Raw genomic sequence first — 20,045 nt, 5'->3', positions numbered from 1 at the left:
TTTCATGCATTTACTAATTATTTTGAGCTATAAGACCCTAAAATTGAAAAGCATTTCAAATGAACTCTGAAAAGGTTGAAAGTTGGCATGGTATCATCATTTCATCCACATAGCATGTGCAAGAAAGTTGAGAGGGTTACGGCAAAAACTGGATGCACTTCGTGTACAAAACGGACAATCTCTTTCAAAGTATCAGGATTTCATACGGAAACTCGTCTGTTACAAAGGGATTTCATTTTTTAAACTTATTTGAACTCCTGACTTTTTGTGTGTTCAAAATGCACCATTCAAAGCCACATCATCATTTTTCAATCCTTTCTGACTTCATTTGTTATTTTTCATGCATTTACTAATTATTTTGAGCTACAAGACCCTAAAATTGAAAAGCATTTCAAATGAACTCTAAAAAGGTTGAAAGTTGGCATGGTATCATAATTTCATCCACATAGCATGTGCAAGAAAGTTGAGAGGGTTACGGCAAAAACTGGATGCACTTCGTGTACAAAACGGACAATCTCTTTCAAAGTATCAGGATTTCATCCGGAAACTCGTCTGTTACAAAGGATTTCATTTTTTAAAACTTATTTGAACTCCTGACTTTTTGTGTGTTCAAAATGCACCACTCAAAGCCACATCATCATTTTTCAATCCTTTCTGACTTCATTTGTTATTTTTCATGCATTTACTAATTATTTTGAGCTATAAGACCCTAAAATTGAAAAGCATTTCAAATGAACTCTGAAAAGGTTGAAAGTTGGCATGGTATCATCATTTCATCCACATAGCATGTGCAAGAAAGTTGAGAGGGTTACGGCAAAAACTGGATGCACTTCGTGTACAAAACGGACAATCTCTTTCAAAGTATCAGGATTTCATACGGAAACTCGTCTGTTACAAAGGATTTCATTTTTTAAAACTTATTTGAACTCCTGACTTTTTGTGTGTTCAAAATGCACCATTCAAAGCCACATCATCATTTTTCAATCCTTTCTGACTTCATTTGTTATTTTTCATGCATTTACTAATTATTTTGAGCTATAAGACCCTAAAATTGAAAAGCATTTCAAATGAACTCTGAAAAGGTTGAAAGTTGGCATGGTATCATCATTTCATCCACATAGCATGTGCAAGAAAGTTGAGAGGGTTACGGCAAAAACTGGATGCACTTCGTGTACAAAACGGACAATCTCTTTCAAAGTATCAGGATTTCATACGGAAACTCGTCTGTTACAAAGGGATTTCATTTTTAAAACTTATTTGAACTCCTGACTTTTTGTGTGTTCAAAATGCACCATTCAAAGCCACATCATCATTTTTCAATCCTTTCTGACTTCATTTGTTATTTTTCATGCATTTACTAATTATTTTGAGCTATAAGACCCTAAAATTGAAAAGCATTTCAAATGAACTCTGAAAAGGTTGAAAGTTGGCATGGTATCATCATTTCATCCACATAGCATGTGCAAGAAAGTTGAGAGGGTTACGGCAAAAACTGGATGCACTTCGTGTACAAAACGGACAATCTCTTTCAAAGTATCAGGATTTCATACGGAAACTCGTCTGTTACAAAGGGATTTCATTTTTTAAACTTATTTGAACTCCTGACTTTTTGTGTGTTCAAAATGCACCATTCAAAGCCACATCATCATTTTTCAATCCTTTCTGACTTCATTTGTTATTTTTCATGCATTTACTAATTATTTTGAGCTATAAGACCCTAAAATTGAAAAGCATTTCAAATGAACTCTGAAAAGGTTGAAAGTTGGCATGGTATCATCATTTCATCCACATAGCATGTGCAAGAAAGTTGAGAGGGTTACGGCAAAAACTGGATGCACTTCGTGTACAAAACGGACAATCTCTTTCAAAGTATCAGGATTTCATCCGGAAACTCGTCTGTTACAAAGGGATTTCATTTTTTAAAACTTATTTGAACTCCTGACTTTTTGTGTGTTCAAAATGCACCATTCAAAGCCACATCATCATTTTTCAATCCTTTCTGACTTCATTTGTTATTTTTCATGCATTTACTAATTATTTTGAGCTATAAGACCCTAAAATTGAAAAGCATTTCAAATGAACTCTGAAAAGGTTGAAAGTTGGCATGGTATCATCATTTCATCCACATAGCATGTGCAAGAAAGTTGAGAGGGTTACGGCAAAAACTGGATGCACTTCGTGTACAAAACGGACAATCTCTTTCAAAGTATCAGGATTTCATACGGAAACTCGTCTGTTACAAAGGGATTTCATTTTTTAAAACTTATTTGAACTCCTGACTTTTTGTGTGTTCAAAATGCACCATTCAAAGCCACATCATCATTTTTCAATCCTTTCTGACTTCATTTGTTATTTTTCATGCATTTACTAATTATTTTGAGCTATAAGACCCTAAAATTGAAAAGCATTTCAAATGAACTCTGAAAAGGTTGAAAGTTGGCATGGTATCATCATTTCATCCACATAGCATGTGCAAGAAAGTTGAGAGGGTTACGGCAAAAACTGGATGCACTTCGTGTACAAAACGGACAATCTCTTTCAAAGTATCAGGATTTCATCCGGAAACTCGTCTGTTACAAAGGGATTTCATTTTTTAAAACTTATTTGAACTCCTGACTTTTTGTGTGTTCAAAATGCACCATTCAAAGCCACATCATCATTTTTCAATCCTTTCTGACTTCATTTGTTATTTTTCATGCATTTACTAATTATTTTGAGCTATAAGACCCTAAAATTGAAAAGCATTTCAAATGAACTCTGAAAAGGTTGAAAGTTGGCATGGTATCATCATTTCATCCACATAGCATGTGCAAGAAAGTTGAGAGGGTTACGGCAAAAACTGGATGCACTTCGTGTACAAAACGGACAATCTCTTTCAAAGTATCAGGATTTCATACGGAAACTCGTCTGTTACAAAGGGATTTCATTTTTTAAACTTATTTGAACTCCTGACTTTTTGTGTGTTCAAAATGCACCATTCAAAGCCACATCATCATTTTTCAATCCTTTCTGACTTCATTTGTTATTTTTCATGCATTTACTAATTATTTTGAGCTATAAGACCCTAAAATTGAAAAGCATTTCAAATGAACTCTGAAAAGGTTGAAAGTTGGCATGGTATCATCATTTCATCCACATAGCATGTGCAAGAAAGTTGAGAGGGTTACGGCAAAAACTGGATGCACTTCGTGTACAAAACGGACAATCTCTTTCAAAGTATCAGGATTTCATCCGGAAACTCGTCTGTTACAAAGGGATTTCATTTTTTAAAACTTATTTGAACTCCTGACTTTTTGTGTGTTCAAAATGCACCATTCAAAGCCACATCATCATTTTTCAATCCTTTCTGACTTCATTTGTTATTTTTCATGCATTTACTAATTATTTTGAGCTATAAGACCCTAAAATTGAAAAGCATTTCAAATGAACTCTGAAAAGGTTGAAAGTTGGCATGGTATCATCATTTCATCCACATAGCATGTGCAAGAAAGTTGAGAGGGTTACGGCAAAAACTGGATGCACTTCGTGTACAAAACGGACAATCTCTTTCAAAGTATCAGGATTTCATACGGAAACTCGTCTGTTACAAAGGGATTTCATTTTTTAAACTTATTTGAACTCCTGACTTTTTGTGTGTTCAAAATGCACCATTCAAAGCCACATCATCATTTTTCAATCCTTTCTGACTTCATTTGTTATTTTTCATGCATTTACTAATTATTTTGAGCTATAAGACCCTAAAATTGAAAAGCATTTCAAATGAACTCTGAAAAGGTTGAAAGTTGGCATGGTATCATCATTTCATCCACATAGCATGTGCAAGAAAGTTGAGAGGGTTACGGCAAAAACTGGATGCACTTCGTGTACAAAACGGACAATCTCTTTCAAAGTATCAGGATTTCATCCGGAAACTCGTCTGTTACAAAGGGATTTCATTCTTTAAAACTTATTTGAACTCCTGAGTTTTTGTGTGTTCAAAATGCACCATTCAAAGCCACATCATCATTTTTCAATCCTTTCTGACTTCATTTGTTATTTTTCATGCATGTACTAATTATTTTGAGCTATAAGACCCTAAAATTGAAAAGCATTTCAAATGAACTCTGAAAAGGTTGAAAGTTGGCATGGTATCATCATTTCATCCACATAGCATGTGCAACAAAGTTGAGAGGGTTACGGCAAAAACTGGATGCACTTCGTGTACAAAATGGACAATCTCTTTCAAAGTATTAGGATTTCATACGGAAACTCGTCTGTTACAAAGGGATTTCATTTTTTAAAACTTATTTGAACTCCTGACTTTTTGTGTGTTCAAAATGCACCATTCAAAGCAGAGACTGATTTTGAATGGTGCATATTCAACACACAAAAAGTCTGTAAAGATCGCCAACCCCAACATAAAAAAATGAGCATAGATGCGCTTATAGAGAAAATTCAACCTAAATTCATAATAAATTTCTATGAATTTCAGAGAAACTCACTCTGAATTTAGGCCAAATTCCCTGTATAAGGGCATCTATTTTCATTTTGAGAGGAGCTCAACAAGGCAGAGAGGGACGGGTTTATAAACCGGTGTGAGTGCCCTTCGGTTTTTTGAATTATTTATTTTCTTTTGATTTTTGCTTTATTTTTTTATTCTTTTTGCTTTTAGCTCAGAATAATTATAAACTTTCTGTTACTCCATTAGTTTCCAAATTTGAATAGTTTAAATTTTAATTCTTTAAGAAAATACTAGAGGTTTATAAAAGCTTTTTAGTTGATTCCTTTTGCTATTAGAGTTTATAAAAGCATATCAAATGAACTCTGAAAAGGTTGAAAGTTTGCATGGTATCATCATTTCATCCACATAGGATGTTCAAGAAAGTTGAGAGGGTTATGGAAAAAAATGGATGCACTTCGTGTACAAAACGGACAATCTCTTTCAAAGTATCAGGATTTCATACGGAAACTCGTCTGTTACAAAGGGATTTCATTTTTTAAAACTTATTTGAACTCCTGACTTTTTGTGTGTTCAAAATGCACCATTTAAAGCCACATCATCATTTTTCAATCCTTTCTGACTTCATTTGTTATTTTTCATGCATTTACTAATTATTTTGAGCTATAAGACCCTAAAATTGAAAAGCATTTCAAATGAACTCTGAAAAGGTTGAAAGTTTGCATGGTATCATCATTTCATCCACATAGCATGTGCAAGAAAGTTGAGAGGGTTACGGCAAAAACTGGATGCACTTCGTGTACAAAACGGACAATCTCTTTCAAAGTATCAGGATTTCATACGGAAACTCGTCTGTTACAAAGGGATTTCATTTTTTAAAACTTATTTGAACTCCTGACTTTTTGTGTGTTCAAAATGCACCATTCAAAGCCACATCATCATTTTTCAATCCTTTCTGACTTCATTTGTTATTTTTCATGCATTTACTAATTATTTTGAGCTATAAGACCCTAAAATTGAAAAGCATTTCAAATGAACTCTGAAAAGGTTGAAAGTTGGCATGGTATCATCATTTCATCCACATAGCATGTGCAAGAAAGTTGAGAGGGTTACGGCAAAAACTGGATGCACTTCGTGTACAAAACGGACAATCTCTTTCAAAGTATCAGGATTTCATACGGAAACTCGTCTGTTACAAAGGGATTTCATTTTTTAAAACTTATTTGAACTCCTGACTTTTTGTGTGTTCAAAATGCACCATTCAAAGCCACATCATCATTTTTCAATCCTTTCTGACTTCATTTGTTATTTTTCATGCATTTACTAATTATTTTGAGCTATAAGACCCTAAAATTGAAAAGCATTTCAAATGAACTCTGAAAAGGTTGAAAGTTGGCATGGTATCATCATTTCATCCACATAGCATGTGCAAGAAAGTTGAGAGGGTTACGGCAAAAACTGGATGCACTTCGTGTACAAAACGGACAATCTCTTTCAAAGTATCAGGATTTCATACGGAAACTCGTCTGTTACAAAGGGATTTCATTTTTTAAAACTTATTTGAACTCCTGACTTTTTGTGTGTTCAAAATGCACCATTCAAAGCCACATCATCATTTTTCAATCCTTTCTGACTTCATTTGTTATTTTTCATGCATTTACTAATTATTTTGAGCTATAAGACCCTAAAATTGAAAAGCATTTCAAATGAACTCTGAAAAGGTTGAAAGTTGGCATGGTATCATCATTTCATCCACATAGCATGTGCAAGAAAGTTGAGAGGGTTACGGCAAAAACTGGATGCACTTCGTGTACAAAACGGACAATCTCTTTCAAAGTATCAGGATTTCATACGGAAACTCGTCTGTTACAAAGGGATTTCATTTTTTAAAACTTATTTGAACTCCTGACTTTTTGTGTGTTCAAAATGCACCATTCAAAGCCACATCATCATTTTTCAATCCTTTCTGACTTCATTTGTTATTTTTCATGCATTTACTAATTATTTTGAGCTATAAGACCCTAAAATTGAAAAGCATTTCAAATGAACTCTGAAAAGGTTGAAAGTTGGCATGGTATCATCATTTCATCCACATAGCATGTGCAAGAAAGTTGAGAGGGTTACGGCAAAAACTGGATGCACTTCGTGTACAAAACGGACAATCTCTTTCAAAGTATCAGGATTTCATACGGAAACTCGTCTGTTACAAAGGGATTTCATTTTTTAAAACTTATTTGAACTCCTGACTTTTTGTGTGTTCAAAATGCACCATTCAAAGCCACATCATCATTTTTCAATCCTTTCTGACTTCATTTGTTATTTTTCATGCATTTACTAATTATTTTGAGCTATAAGACCCTAAAATTGAAAAGCATTTCAAATGAACTCTGAAAAGGTTGAAAGTTGGCATGGTATCATCATTTCATCCACATAGCATGTGCAAGAAAGTTGAGAGGGTTACGGCAAAAACTGGATGCACTTCGTGTACAAAACGGACAATCTCTTTCAAAGTATCAGGATTTCATCCGGAAACTCGTCTGTTACAAAGGGATTTCATTTTTTAAAACTTATTTGAACTCCTGACTTTTTGTGTGTTCAAAATGCACCATTCAAAGCCACATCATCATTTTTCAATCCTTTCTGACTTCATTTGTTATTTTTCATGCATGTACTAATTATTTTGAGCTATAAGACCCTAAAATTGAAAAGCATTTCAAATGAACTCTGAAAAGGTTGAAAGTTGGCATGGTATCATCATTTCATCCACATAGCATGTGCAAGAAAGTTGAGAGGGTTACGGCAAAAACTGGATGCACTTCGTGTACAAAACGGACAATCTCTTTCAAAGTATCAGGATTTCATACGGAAACTCGTCTGTTACAAAGGGATTTCATTTTTTAAAACTTATTTGAACTCCTGACTTTTTGTGTGTTCAAAATGCACCATTCAAAGCCACATCATCATTTTTCAATCCTTTCTGACTTCATTTGTTATTTTTCATGCATTTACTAATTATTTTGAGCTATAAGACCCTAAAATTGAAAAGCATTTCAAATGAACTCTGAAAAGGTTGAAAGTTGGCATGGTATCATCATTTCATCCACATAGCATGTGCAAGAAAGTTGAGAGGGTTACGGCAAAAACTGGATGCACTTCGTGTACAAAACGGACAATCTCTTTCAAAGTATCAGGATTTCATACGGAAACTCGTCTGTTACAAAGGATTTCATTTTTAAACTTATTTGAACTCCTGACTTTTTGTGTGTTCAAAATGCACCATTCAAAGCCACATCATCATTTTTCAATCCTTTCTGACTTCATTTGTTATTTTTCATGCATTTACTAATTATTTTGAGCTATAAGACCCTAAAATTGAAAAGCATTTCAAATGAACTCTGAAAAGGTTGAAAGTTGGCATGATATCATCATTTCATCCACATAGCATGTGCAAGAAAGTTGAGAGGGTTACGGCAAAAACTGGATGCACTTCGTGTACAAAACGGACAATCTCTTTCAAAGTATCAGGATTTCATACGGAAACTCGTCTGTTACAAAGGGATTTCATTTTTTAAAACTTATTTGAACTCCTGACTTTTTGTGTGTTCAAAATGCACCATTCAAAGCCACATCATCATTTTTCAATCCTTTCTGACTTCATTTGTTATTTTTCATGCATTTACTAATTATTTTGAGCTATAAGACCCTAAAATTGAAAAGCATTTCAAATGAACTCTGAAAAGGTTGAAAGTTGGCATGGTATCATCATTTCATCCACATAGCATGTGCAAGAAAGTTGAGAGGGTTACGGCAAAAACTGGATGCACTTCGTGTACAAAACGGACAATCTCTTTCAAAGTATCAGGATTTCATCCGGAAACTCGTCTGTTACAAAGGGATTTCATTTTTTAAAACTTATTTGAACTCCTGACTTTTTGTGTGTTCAAAATGCACCATTCAAAGCCACATCATCATTTTTCAATCCTTTCTGACTTCATTTGTTATTTTTCATGCATTTACTAATTATTTTGAGCTATAAGACCCTAAAATTGAAAAGCATTTCAAATGAACTCTGAAAAGGTTGAAAGTTGGCATGGTATCATCATTTCATCCACATAGCATGTGCAAGAAAGTTGAGAGGGTTACGGCAAAAACTGGATGCACTTCGTGTACAAAACGGACAATCTCTTTCAAAGTATCAGGATTTCATACGGAAACTCGTCTGTTACAAAGGGATTTCATTTTTTAAAACTTATTTGAACTCCTGACTTTTTGTGTGTTCAAAATGCACCATTCAAAGCCACATCATCATTTTTCAATCCTTTCTGACTTCATTTGTTATTTTTCATGCATTTACTAATTATTTTGAGCTATAAGACCCTAAAATTGAAAAGCATTTCAAATGAACTCTGAAAAGGTTGAAAGTTGGCATGGTATCATCATTTCATCCACATAGCATGTGCAAGAAAGTTGAGAGGGTTACGGCAAAAACTGGATGCACTTCGTGTACAAAACGGACAATCTCTTTCAAAGTATCAGGATTTCATACGGAAACTCGTCTGTTACAAAGGGATTTCATTTTTTAAAACTTATTTGAACTCCTGACTTTTTGTGTGTTCAAAATGCACCATTCAAAGCCACATCATCATTTTTCAATCCTTTCTGACTTCATTTGTTATTTTTCATGCATGTACTAATTATTTTGAGCTATAAGACCCTAAAATTGAAAAGCATTTCAAATGAACTCTGAAAAGGTTGAAAGTTGGCATGGTATCATCATTTCATCCACATAGCATGTGCAAGAAAGTTGAGAGGGTTACGGCAAAAACTGGATGCACTTCGTGTACAAAATGGACAATCTCTTTCAAAGTATCAGGATTTCATACGGAAACTCGTTTGTTACAAAGGGATTTCATTTTTTAAAACTTATTTGAACTCCTGACTTTTTGTGTGTTCAAAATGCACCATTCAAAGCAGAGACTGATTTTGAATGGTGCATATTCAACACACAAAAAGTCTGTAAAGATCGCCAACCCCAACATAAAAAAATGAGCATAGATGCGCTTATAGAGAAAATTCAACCTAAATTCATAATAAATTTCTATGAATTTCAGAGTAACTCACTCTGAATTTAGGCCAAATTCCCTGTATAAGGGCATCTATTTTCATTTTGAGAGGAGCTCAACAAGGCAGAGAGGGACGGGTTTATAAACCGGTGTGAGTGCCCTTCGGTTGGCGAGGTGGGACTAAACTCTGGCCGCAACGAGGACCAACCCTTTAGTCCCGGTTTGTGGCACAAACCGGGACTAATGCTCATGGGCCAGGGGCGAGCCGCATTGGTCCCGGTTCGTGCCTTCAACCGGGATCAAAAGGTCCAGACGAACCGGGACCAGTGGCCCACGTGGCCCGGCCGGCCCCCTGGGCTCACGAACCGGGACTAATGCACCCCATGGGTCCCGGTTCGTGCGGAACCGGGACTAATGGGCTGGCCAGGCCCGAACGAAAGCCCTGTTTTCTACTAGTGAATGTCTCAAAGTATAATAATGTCTCTTACACATATGCTATCTACCTATCCCTTAATATAGCTAGATATGTGTCACACAAACTCCTTCTCCCTACTAGCAAGATGCCCATGCGTTGCACGGAACATCAAGATGCATTTGTATGCGAAGTTTATCTTGTGGGAGAAAAGGATGAACGAGGGAATGCCTTATTTGCAAATGCGGAGAGGGGTGTGGGTATCTTTTTGCAAAATTGCCATAGTTTCCTTCCTGTCCGTCGGATATAAATCGAATGGCCTATATTGCAGGATGGCAGGAACACCATCATCATCAACTCTGTTTTTTTATAAGAGTAGAGATATGTGAGTGTCACTGCCCCCCCCCACACACCCACACTTCCCAACACCAAAGGAGTAGGGTGACACCTCGATCTTGATACTAATCTATCGACTGGCTTCTCTCTCAAACATACACACACACACACACTACCCGGCACCGAAGGAGTTGGGTGGCACATCGATCTTGATAATAGTCTATCTACTCCTCTTTCAAACACACACACACACACACACACACACACACGCTAGTTGTGCCTCTGTGCCTGCCGCGCACACTCTCGATACGTCTTTCTCTCACCCCCCCAACAATGACAGCAGAAGGGTGACAACTCGATCTGATCATAATCTGTCAATTGGTTTCTCTGTCAAACATTGTGTCTCGGTGCCTCGCTCGGTAGCCCCCTCGATACGTAGACTTCTCGCGCGTGCACAGCTGTAGTGACGATGACGCTGAACCCAGTGTGCCTTGTTTTTACCGGCCTCATGTGATAGTTTTCACCCTGTTTTCTGTTAATTAACAAGGCAACCTTTTCTTTGTTACTACTAGTGAATCTGCAATCATTCGGGGCAGACATAAAATATATCACTTCAACCCAATTATCGCAGCAACTATTTTAAAAGAAATTAGCTAGCTGCCCGTGCGTTGCACGGAACATCAAGATGCATTTGTATGAGTAGTTTATCTTGTGATAGAAAAGGTTGAACGAGGGAAGGCCTTATTTGCGAGCGTGAAGAGACGTGTGGGTATATTTTTGCAAAATTGCCACAGTTTATTTCCTATCCATTAGATATAAATCCGACGGCCTATATTGCAGGATGGCACGCACACCATCATCACCAACTCTGTTTTCTACTCCCTCCCTCCGAAAATACTTGTCATCAAAATGGATAAAAGGAGATGTATCTAAAACTAAAATAAGTCTAGATACATTTCCTTTTATCCATTTTGATGACAAGTATTTCCGGACGGAGGGAGTATTTGTCTTTTTAGAGATTTCAACAAGTGACTATGACCGGACCTTACCAACATACTCAAAAAAATAGTCCATAATTTTGATGTTACCCTCTTTTCTTGGCGGTGCAGTGCCATCTGGATACCTCATAAATAAATCAAGGACAAACCTGACCCCTTCCTGAAAAGACATACGGAGCAAAATGAGTGAATCTACACTCTAAAATATGTCTACATACACATCCGTATGTGGTAGTCCTTTTGAAATCTGAAAAAGACAAATATTTAGGAACGAATGGAGTATATATAAGAGTGGACATGGAGATATATCTCCAGCATGGTCTACAACAAAAATGTGCTGGGATGGTTAGCGCCGGATGCTCGCAACGCGATGACATGAGTTCGAATTCTGTCTTTTAACTTTATATTTTTATATTATATATTACTCTACTTATTTAATATATACTTCTTTCGCTACTGTACTGACAGTGGAACCCACAGAGTACTTAGAATACAAGATTAAGGATGGACTTGTTTCTTTTTCACTTTCTGTACGAAGCTGTAGCCACCCTGCAAGTCACGTGTACACTGTACATGCAATTAACTTTTTATAGAGGGACAATCATACAGGCAATTAACTCAAATGGATTGTATGTCACTCTATTATTTCCAACATAAAGAGCATCTCCAACGGCAGCCGGCAAATTTCCTCCCACTTCCTTAAGCGGAGGACGACATCAAACGCCAGCGGCATACATTTTTACAACTCTAACCAACCAGATGAAATCCGTGCAAACACGGACTGATTTCATATAAGCATCAAGGATTTCATATAAAAAAGTCGGATCTTCATATAAACATGATGGATTTCATTACATTTACATGAACTAAGAGGTGCCAATCCGGCTCTCTTGTATAATTAATACTCCCTCCGTCCGGAAATACTTGTCCTAGAAATGGATGTATCTAGACTTATTTTAGTTCTAAATGGCCGCCCGCGGATCCCTTTGTCTTCCTCGTGTCCGTCAGACACTTGCGGGGTCGACAAAGGTCCTCGGAAGAGACGAAGCAGCAAAGAAACCACCTGAATCCGCGGTCGTCGCCTCGGCGGTGGCCTTCATGGGTCCCAAGTGGCGGCGGCCTCCCGTGTTCTACTTCTCCTCGATGATGGCGGCGGACACGGAGAAGCTAGCCACCGACTCGTCGCTCTCCACGCACCCGGCTTCTGTCTCTGCCTGCATGGCGCTGCCGCAGGCACGGGAGGCGCGCCCACAGACACGGGAGGCGCTGCCACCGCAGACACTGGTGGCGCGGTACGACGCGGCAGCGACGGCGCCCGTACCGGCGTGCTCGCCGCCGTGCCGGCGTGGAGCAACTCGCCACTCCTCATCGAGCTGAACTGGAGCGGCGAGTTGCTGAACCACGCGCCTGCTTGGGGCGGCAACTCGCTCCGTCGGGCCAAGCGAGGTTGGGGAAGCACCGAGTGGCCTCGCCTGTATCCGGAGGGCTCGGCGGGCCACCCAACCGGGTAATATGCCGGAGAACGGCTCATCGGAAGCCATCGGAAGAGTGGAGAAAATGGTGAAGGAGGAGATGGGGGAGCGGCGGAGGGGTGCGATTCTTGCCCGCTGTCTGTCTGGCCTCGTGTAAATAGAGGGCGGACGGTAGGAGCTTGGCAGGCGTCTGGCCTCATTTAAACTGAGGGCTGACGGGAGGAGCTCGACCGGTGTTGCATTTAATTCCGGCCCGCTCATGAACGGACGTGTGGCCGAAGTAGGATTCTCGGTTTGCATGCGGGTTTAACGGAGGGTTTAATGGAGGCGTCGGGCGTGCAACGGGCGGTGCAGTACTATTCGATTTGACAGCAGTAATGAGCCGTCAAATCACAAAGGCCCTCGCCTCTCGTGAAACCGACCAAGCTAGACTGCCCCGCCCTCTAGCCTTTTAAAAAATTTATATACTCCACTTTTGTACAGTAGTAGTATCGATGGATTGCGCCATGGAGCAAAACTTGAAATTAAAAAAAAGGTGGTACATATAGAGAGCGCTCGTCGCCAAATTATGCATATAGTACTATTAAAAAGGCTTGTCACAATAATCGTGTCCAGCACGAGTGCACAACCCACCCCTCAAATAAAACTAAGCACCCTGGAATTCTTTGACAAAACTAAGCACCCTGAAATTCTTTGACAACTAAACTGCTGGCTATATGATGTTGGCCATATATATTGTACGTATATAATGTGAAGAAACGAGTGGTAGTACTATACCAACTAAAAGATGAAATGTAAGAAATACTAGTATGTACGTACTGAAGAGTTAAAGTAACAAGAAGAAACATAACATAGTTCTGCTGGGGGCTCAGCACAACACACCCCTCAAATTAAATTAAGCACACCTGAAATTAAACTTTGCAACTATTCCGGTAGACACTGCATTAGAACCACCATGAGAAACGACACTGCCACCTTACTCGGAGTCCTCGTCCACGTCCTCGACTTCGTCCTTGTCCCTCTTCCTCTTGGCCGATACTTCTTTGCTTGAACCGCACACTTGGCTGTTGCTCTTCATCCAACCCTTGTAGATATTGAAGCAAAGGTAGCCATCCATTGCAGCGTAGTGGATGTGGTCTATATCTAGTACATTCCGCTTCCATGCATGATGATGAAACGTGTATGGAGGTTTCTCCAGTTTACCGTACGAAGGATGAACCATGGCTCCTGCCAGGGTCAGCATTGAAGGCTGACGAGAGGACACCAGCCGATTCTTCTGGAGGTCGAAGGTGTTGCCTACAACGAGGCCTATCCGACGCAGGACTTCTTTGTCGTTACCAAAGTCTACAGTAACGAATTTGACTAGGTTGCTCTCGAGGAAGTCCTTAAAATCCTGGCACTCAACGTCGGCATGGCATATGTGGTAGACCAAGCATAAGTCATGCACGCAAACTTGGATCACGGCGGGCTTCTTCCTCTCTTCGTCCTTTAGATCCTTCTCTCGTCCCAGGACTGTGGTGTACTCAACATCTAGCCCAGCGATGTTGGGGAACGTAGCAGAAATTCAAAATTTTCTATGCATCACCAAGATCAATCTATGGAGTAATCTAGCAACGAGGGGAAGGGAGTGCATCTACATACCCTTGTAGATCGCTAAGCGGAAGCGTTGCAAGAACGCAGATGAAGGAGTCGTACTCGTAGCGATTCAGATCGCGGTTGATTCCGATCTAAGCGCCGAACCACGGCGCCTCCGCGTTCAACACACGTGCAGCCCGGTGATGTCTCCCACGCCTTGATCCAGCAAGGAGAGAGGGAGAGGTTAGGGAAGACTCCGTCCAGCAGCAGCACGACGGCGTGGTGGTGATGGAGGAGCGTGGCAATCCTGCATGGCTTCGCCAAGCACCGCGGGAGAGGAGGAGGACATGGAAGAGGGGGAGGGCTGCGCCAGAAGTTGGGTTGCTGCTGCCCTCCCACCCCCCACATATACATAGGGGCAAGGGAGAGGGGGCCCGGCCCCCTCAGATCCAATCTGAGGAGGGGGCGGCGGCCAAGGGGGTTGCCTTGCCCCCCAAGGCAAGGGGGGCGCCTCCCCTTAGGGTTTCCCCAAACCCCCAGGCGCATGGGCCCTGGGAGGGAAGGCGCCCAGCCCACTAAGGGGCTGGTCCCTCTCCACATACAGCCCATAGGGCCCTCCGGGGCTGGTGGCCCCTCCCGGTGGACCCCCGGAACCCTCTGGTGGTCCCGGTACATTACCGGTGACCCCCGAAACTCTTCCGGTGGCCAAAACGGGACTTCCCATATATAAATCTTTACCTCTGGACCATTCCGGGACTCCTCGTGACGTCCGGGATCTCATCCGGGACTCCGAACAACATTCGGTAACCACGTATATCTATTCCCTATAACCCCAGCGTCATCGAACCTTAAGTGTGTAGACCCTACGGGTTCGGGAACCATGCAGACATGACCGAGACGTTCTCCGGCCAATAACCAACAGCGGGATCTGGATACCCATGTTGGCTCCCACATGTTGCATGATGATCTCATCGGATTAACCACGATGTCGGGGATTCAATCAATCCCGTATACAATTCCCTTTGTCTATCGGTATGTTACTTGCCCGAGATTCGATCGTCGGTATCCCGATACCTTGTTCAATCTCGTTACCGGCAAGTCTCTTTACTCGTTCCGTAACACATCATCCCGTGATCAACTCCTTGGTCACATTGTGCACATTATGATGATGTCCTACCGAGTGGGCCCAGAGATACCTCTCCGTTTACACGGAGTGACAAATCCCAGTCTTGATTCGTGCCAACCCAACAGATACTTTCGGAGATACCTGTAGTGCACCTTTATAGCCACCCAGTTACGTTGTGATGTTTGGTACACCCAAAGCATTCCTACGGTATCCGGGAGTTGCACAATCTCATGGTCTAAGGAAATGATACTTGACATTAGAAAAGCTCTTAGCAAACGAACTACACGATCTTGTGCTAGGCTTAGGATTGGGTCTTGTCCATCACATCATTCTCCTAATGATGTGATCCCGTTATCAACGACATCCAATGTCCATGGTCAGGAAACCGTAACCATCTATTGATCAACGAGCTAGTCAACTAGAGGCTTACTAGGGACATGGTGTTGTCTATGTATCCACACATGTATCTGAGTTTCCTATCAATACAATTTTAGCATGGATAATAAACGATTATCATGAACAAGGAAATATAACAATAACCAATTTATTATTGCCTCTAGGGCATATTTCCAACAGTCTCCCCACTCATCATCCGAGTCTTCGAACATGCGTCTGAAGTGAGAAAGGCATCCTTTCACCGTCGCGGAAGAACGGGTGTAGATGACGTCGAACTCATCGTCGGTGATGGTTCTAACCTTGTACTCACCGCCGATCGGGGAGATTTGGGACGCCATGGATTTGGGAGGAGGGTTAGGATTAGTGGAACTGCCGTAATGTGAATGGACGGGATGACTAGGAGCGAACCGCCGTACTATTTTGAAGGACGTGCAGGGACGAGTAGGAGCGAACTGCCAGCGTGCGAACGGCAGGGTAGTGGCTTTCCATTCTCCCATGATACGGGCTTCCGAGAGCCCTTGGATCTGAGATCGAATGGTTGCATGGCGTGATTCTAGACCTATGGGTGAATATCCTATCCTGGAGGGTTATTCTGCAAATTTTCAGCAACTTAGCATGCGACCGTTTGATCTTAGATCCAAGGGCTGCCAGCAGCCCGTATCGTGGTCGCGCCTACCACGACCGTCGCGTCGCTCGTGCGGTCGCGCCCTTGGAGATTTAACACGGTGCATTAGGCTATCTGATGTTGGCATGTCATACATAGTCATCACTTAGTCACTCATACTACAACAAGGTTTTGGCTATAAGGTTGCCTATAAGTGTATTTTTTTACTTCTCTCTATCTCTTTCTTCATACTCCCTCCGTCCCATAATATAAGAACGTTTTTGACACTAGTGTAGTGCCAAAAATGTTCTTATATTATGGGACACAGGGAGTACTAGTATTTATTGCATTTGCCAAGGAGTGACCTCTTCCAATGAAATGGTGTTGCTAAGTTTGCTTCATTTAATTAGCTATAGACTCAAAATTGTCTTTTCACCTAGGTACACGCGCTTAGCACCGTTTCTTCCTTGGGTCACCAAACTAGTCTCTCTCTTCTTGATTAACTTGCCACATCAGACTTTATGACTATGTGGCAAGCTTAAGCACCTGTAGGAGCAAGTAAGTACAATAGTGCGCTTTACATGGCATTTTTGCATATGTGGAGGAAAGAGAGGCAAGGAAAAAGTGGAGAAGTGGGCTCTCATGCAAGAGCCAGCCTCTACTACATGGTGGAGCATTGGGAGAGGCACCTATATGGAGGTGGTCAGGAATCGGGAGACTCACGCCGGTCGTAGCGCCGCAGTTAAAATGATAATGGCAAGTCAAATCACGGGGCCCCACCTGTCCAGCAGTAACTCACTGTCAAATCACACAGCCCTACGTTTGCAGCAACCTACTCCCTCGTCTTCTCGCATCTCTGTCGAACCGACTAGGCGGAACTGCCCCGCCTACCGCGCAGGAAAAGCCCGCGCAGTATACTCCCTCCGTCTAGGTGACCAAGGTGGAGAGGAAAACGAGAGAACTTAATGTTTAGTATTTGCTAAGGCTGGTTGTAATGGTACTAGCCTTAGCAATTTTTATGAGGTGTCATAGAATTAAATGAAGAAAGAGAGAGAGTTGAGTACTATGTGTCATACATGGCAATAAATAAAGTACTACATGATACTAATATATGATACATGGCGCAGGAGTACTAACTATTATTAATACAGTTTTGCTAGAACTCATCTAGATGAGATATAATTTGGTCTCATTCATCTTTTATAGCCATTGGATGTGATGCTATATAAGATGCGTGTGTGCTGATGTGGGTTGTATTTGTTCTTGTGCAACGAACTGACCACTGCATGTCATGTTTGATAGTCTCAAGTCATTAAAAGCATACAAGCCCCACATCTCTTCTTGGTTGATTCCTCTATTTATGTCAAAAAAATAAGAAATAACGTGAGAGTTAATGCACCACGCCTATGTGTTTACTATTTGGTTTTCGTAAGATGACTTAATACTCACCTAGACGGAGGGAGTATTCGATTTGACAGCGGGCGGCGCAGTTCCCGATACGTCTTTAATGCAGACGAGGGAGGGAGTAGCGGTTCCCGATATGTTGAACGGCCAATGCATCCTCCTTCAATTAATGCATGAGGGAAGTAATGGGAGGAGGTCCAGGAAAAGAGGCTGCACGATGTGAATGCAACGCAGTTTGCCCTCATTGCCCTCATATAAAGGCGCCCCTCCATTCCAATGCATCTACCACATCGTACGCACCGAAGCATTTGCCTAAGCACCTACACTAAGCGCAAAAGAGCTCACTCCAGACCCATGGCGGCGATGCGCGTGAGCGGCCAGCGGCTGCGCCAGATGGTCCACGACGCCGGCCTGCGGCATGGCGCCAAGTATCATCTCCAGACGGTGTTGGAGACCGGCTGGTAGATGGCCGCCGTCGACGCCAACTACGACTCTTAGTTGGACCAGATGATCGTTGCCACCAGCAACAAGTTCACCGTCCTCAAGAAGCTCGCGGACGACATCGCCGTACTCCTCCAGCCCGCGCACCCGGGCTCCTCATTGCCTGCCACCCTAATCGGCCTCCATGGCTGGAACCTCTTTCAAGCACTAGTGGCCCTACGACTGCCCGCCGACGCCACGAAGAATGTCCAGCTGGAGGTCGCGCTCGCCGCGAGATGCCTCACCCTGCAAGAATTCGTCGACCTACACATCCACGTGTACGAGCAAATCGTGTACATAGGTATCTACAAGGCCAGTGAGGACGCTACGACGTTGGCCTTCCTCAACCGGCTGGAAGCCTTGGATGCCTTTGCTGAGAAGCACCTCGACCTCGCCACAAAAGCCGCCGCTCCATAGCCGCCGGTCGGTGGCCCGGCGCACTAAGTTGAGGAGGAGGAGGTCGTACGTTCGTGGATCCATCTTTCTTCTTGCCTTCTGTAACCACCACTGCGATCGCATCATCGTGGCCTTAATTTTTATTGTGCTGTTGCATTCTCGTTCCAGTCAATACCGACATGTGCGATCCCTTTGCTTAATTATATGCATCACTATAACTAGTACTCCATCCGTCAATTTATAAGTTGTGCTTACCTTTTCCATCAACTTCGTGCAACACGCGGGCATCTTGCTAGAAACACTAGAATATGCCTATATAATCCGTATGTGATAGTCCATTTGAAATCTCAAAAAAGACAAATATTTAGGTATGGAGGGAGTAATATAGGAGTATATCAAAACAATAGTGATTTCTTTCAAGTTTGTGAACAAATACTACTATTCTACTACTTTGGATCCGTCGCAACGCACGGGCACATTGCTGGTAAAAGGAAAACGCCTACCGCATTCGCGTCGCACCCCCACACGCCCGGGAATCGGGAGTACAACATGGCCCGTCCGGCACGACACATAGCTTAGGGAAGGCGTGTTGCCTAGCATTTTCACTTTCATGTGGGACCGCCGTTGAGCAAACCGACACCCCGCCCGCTGCCATGTTGGAAAACAGAAACGAGGGGAAGATCTAGCTGTAGCAGGGAAGCCAAGAAATTTGGTGTCTGACGGGGCTCGTTGATAGAGTAGGAGCATTCCGTACTAGTACTACTCCTACTAGTACCAAGTTTGTACTCCTAATACTATATTATTGGTACTACCACTATACAACTAGTAGGTACGTGCACGTCACAACATCGTAGGAACAAAAAACGGGAAGATCTTGTTTTGGGTGATTTATCTTTTTTTCAATCAACGTAGTATGAATAATATGATGTGGGGGGCACCCATGAAACTTATGTGGCTTGGTTGCATGGCTACGGAAGGTTAGAGAAAAATAAATAGATAATGTGTTTAGAGTGCACTCCACTAAATAGATATACTTTGGATCCATTGCAACGGACCGGCACATCTATATCTATACCCCCTATATAGTGTGTGAAAAACTTTGAAAGTTGGTCGTTGGATGAAGCCAATCCGACGGTACAAAGATGGCAAATCCGAGCACTACTGGCCGTTGGATATCATCCACCAGATTCTGCCACATGTATAATCTAGAAGACTCCATGGTTGAACTTAATTCATGACTAACTTTGCCACAACTAAGCTTAGGCAAAGTTATTAGTTCTTCAAAATGAGAGCCACAAGTTGGCAAGCCTAAGGGAATCTTGCCACATTTTTGTGTGTATGTCAT

This window comes from Triticum aestivum, chromosome 6D, assembly GCF_018294505.1.
Source record: "Triticum aestivum cultivar Chinese Spring chromosome 6D, IWGSC CS RefSeq v2.1, whole genome shotgun sequence".
Classification (NCBI taxonomy): Eukaryota; Viridiplantae; Streptophyta; class Magnoliopsida; order Poales; family Poaceae; genus Triticum; species Triticum aestivum.
This window is presented reverse-complemented; position numbering follows the sequence as displayed.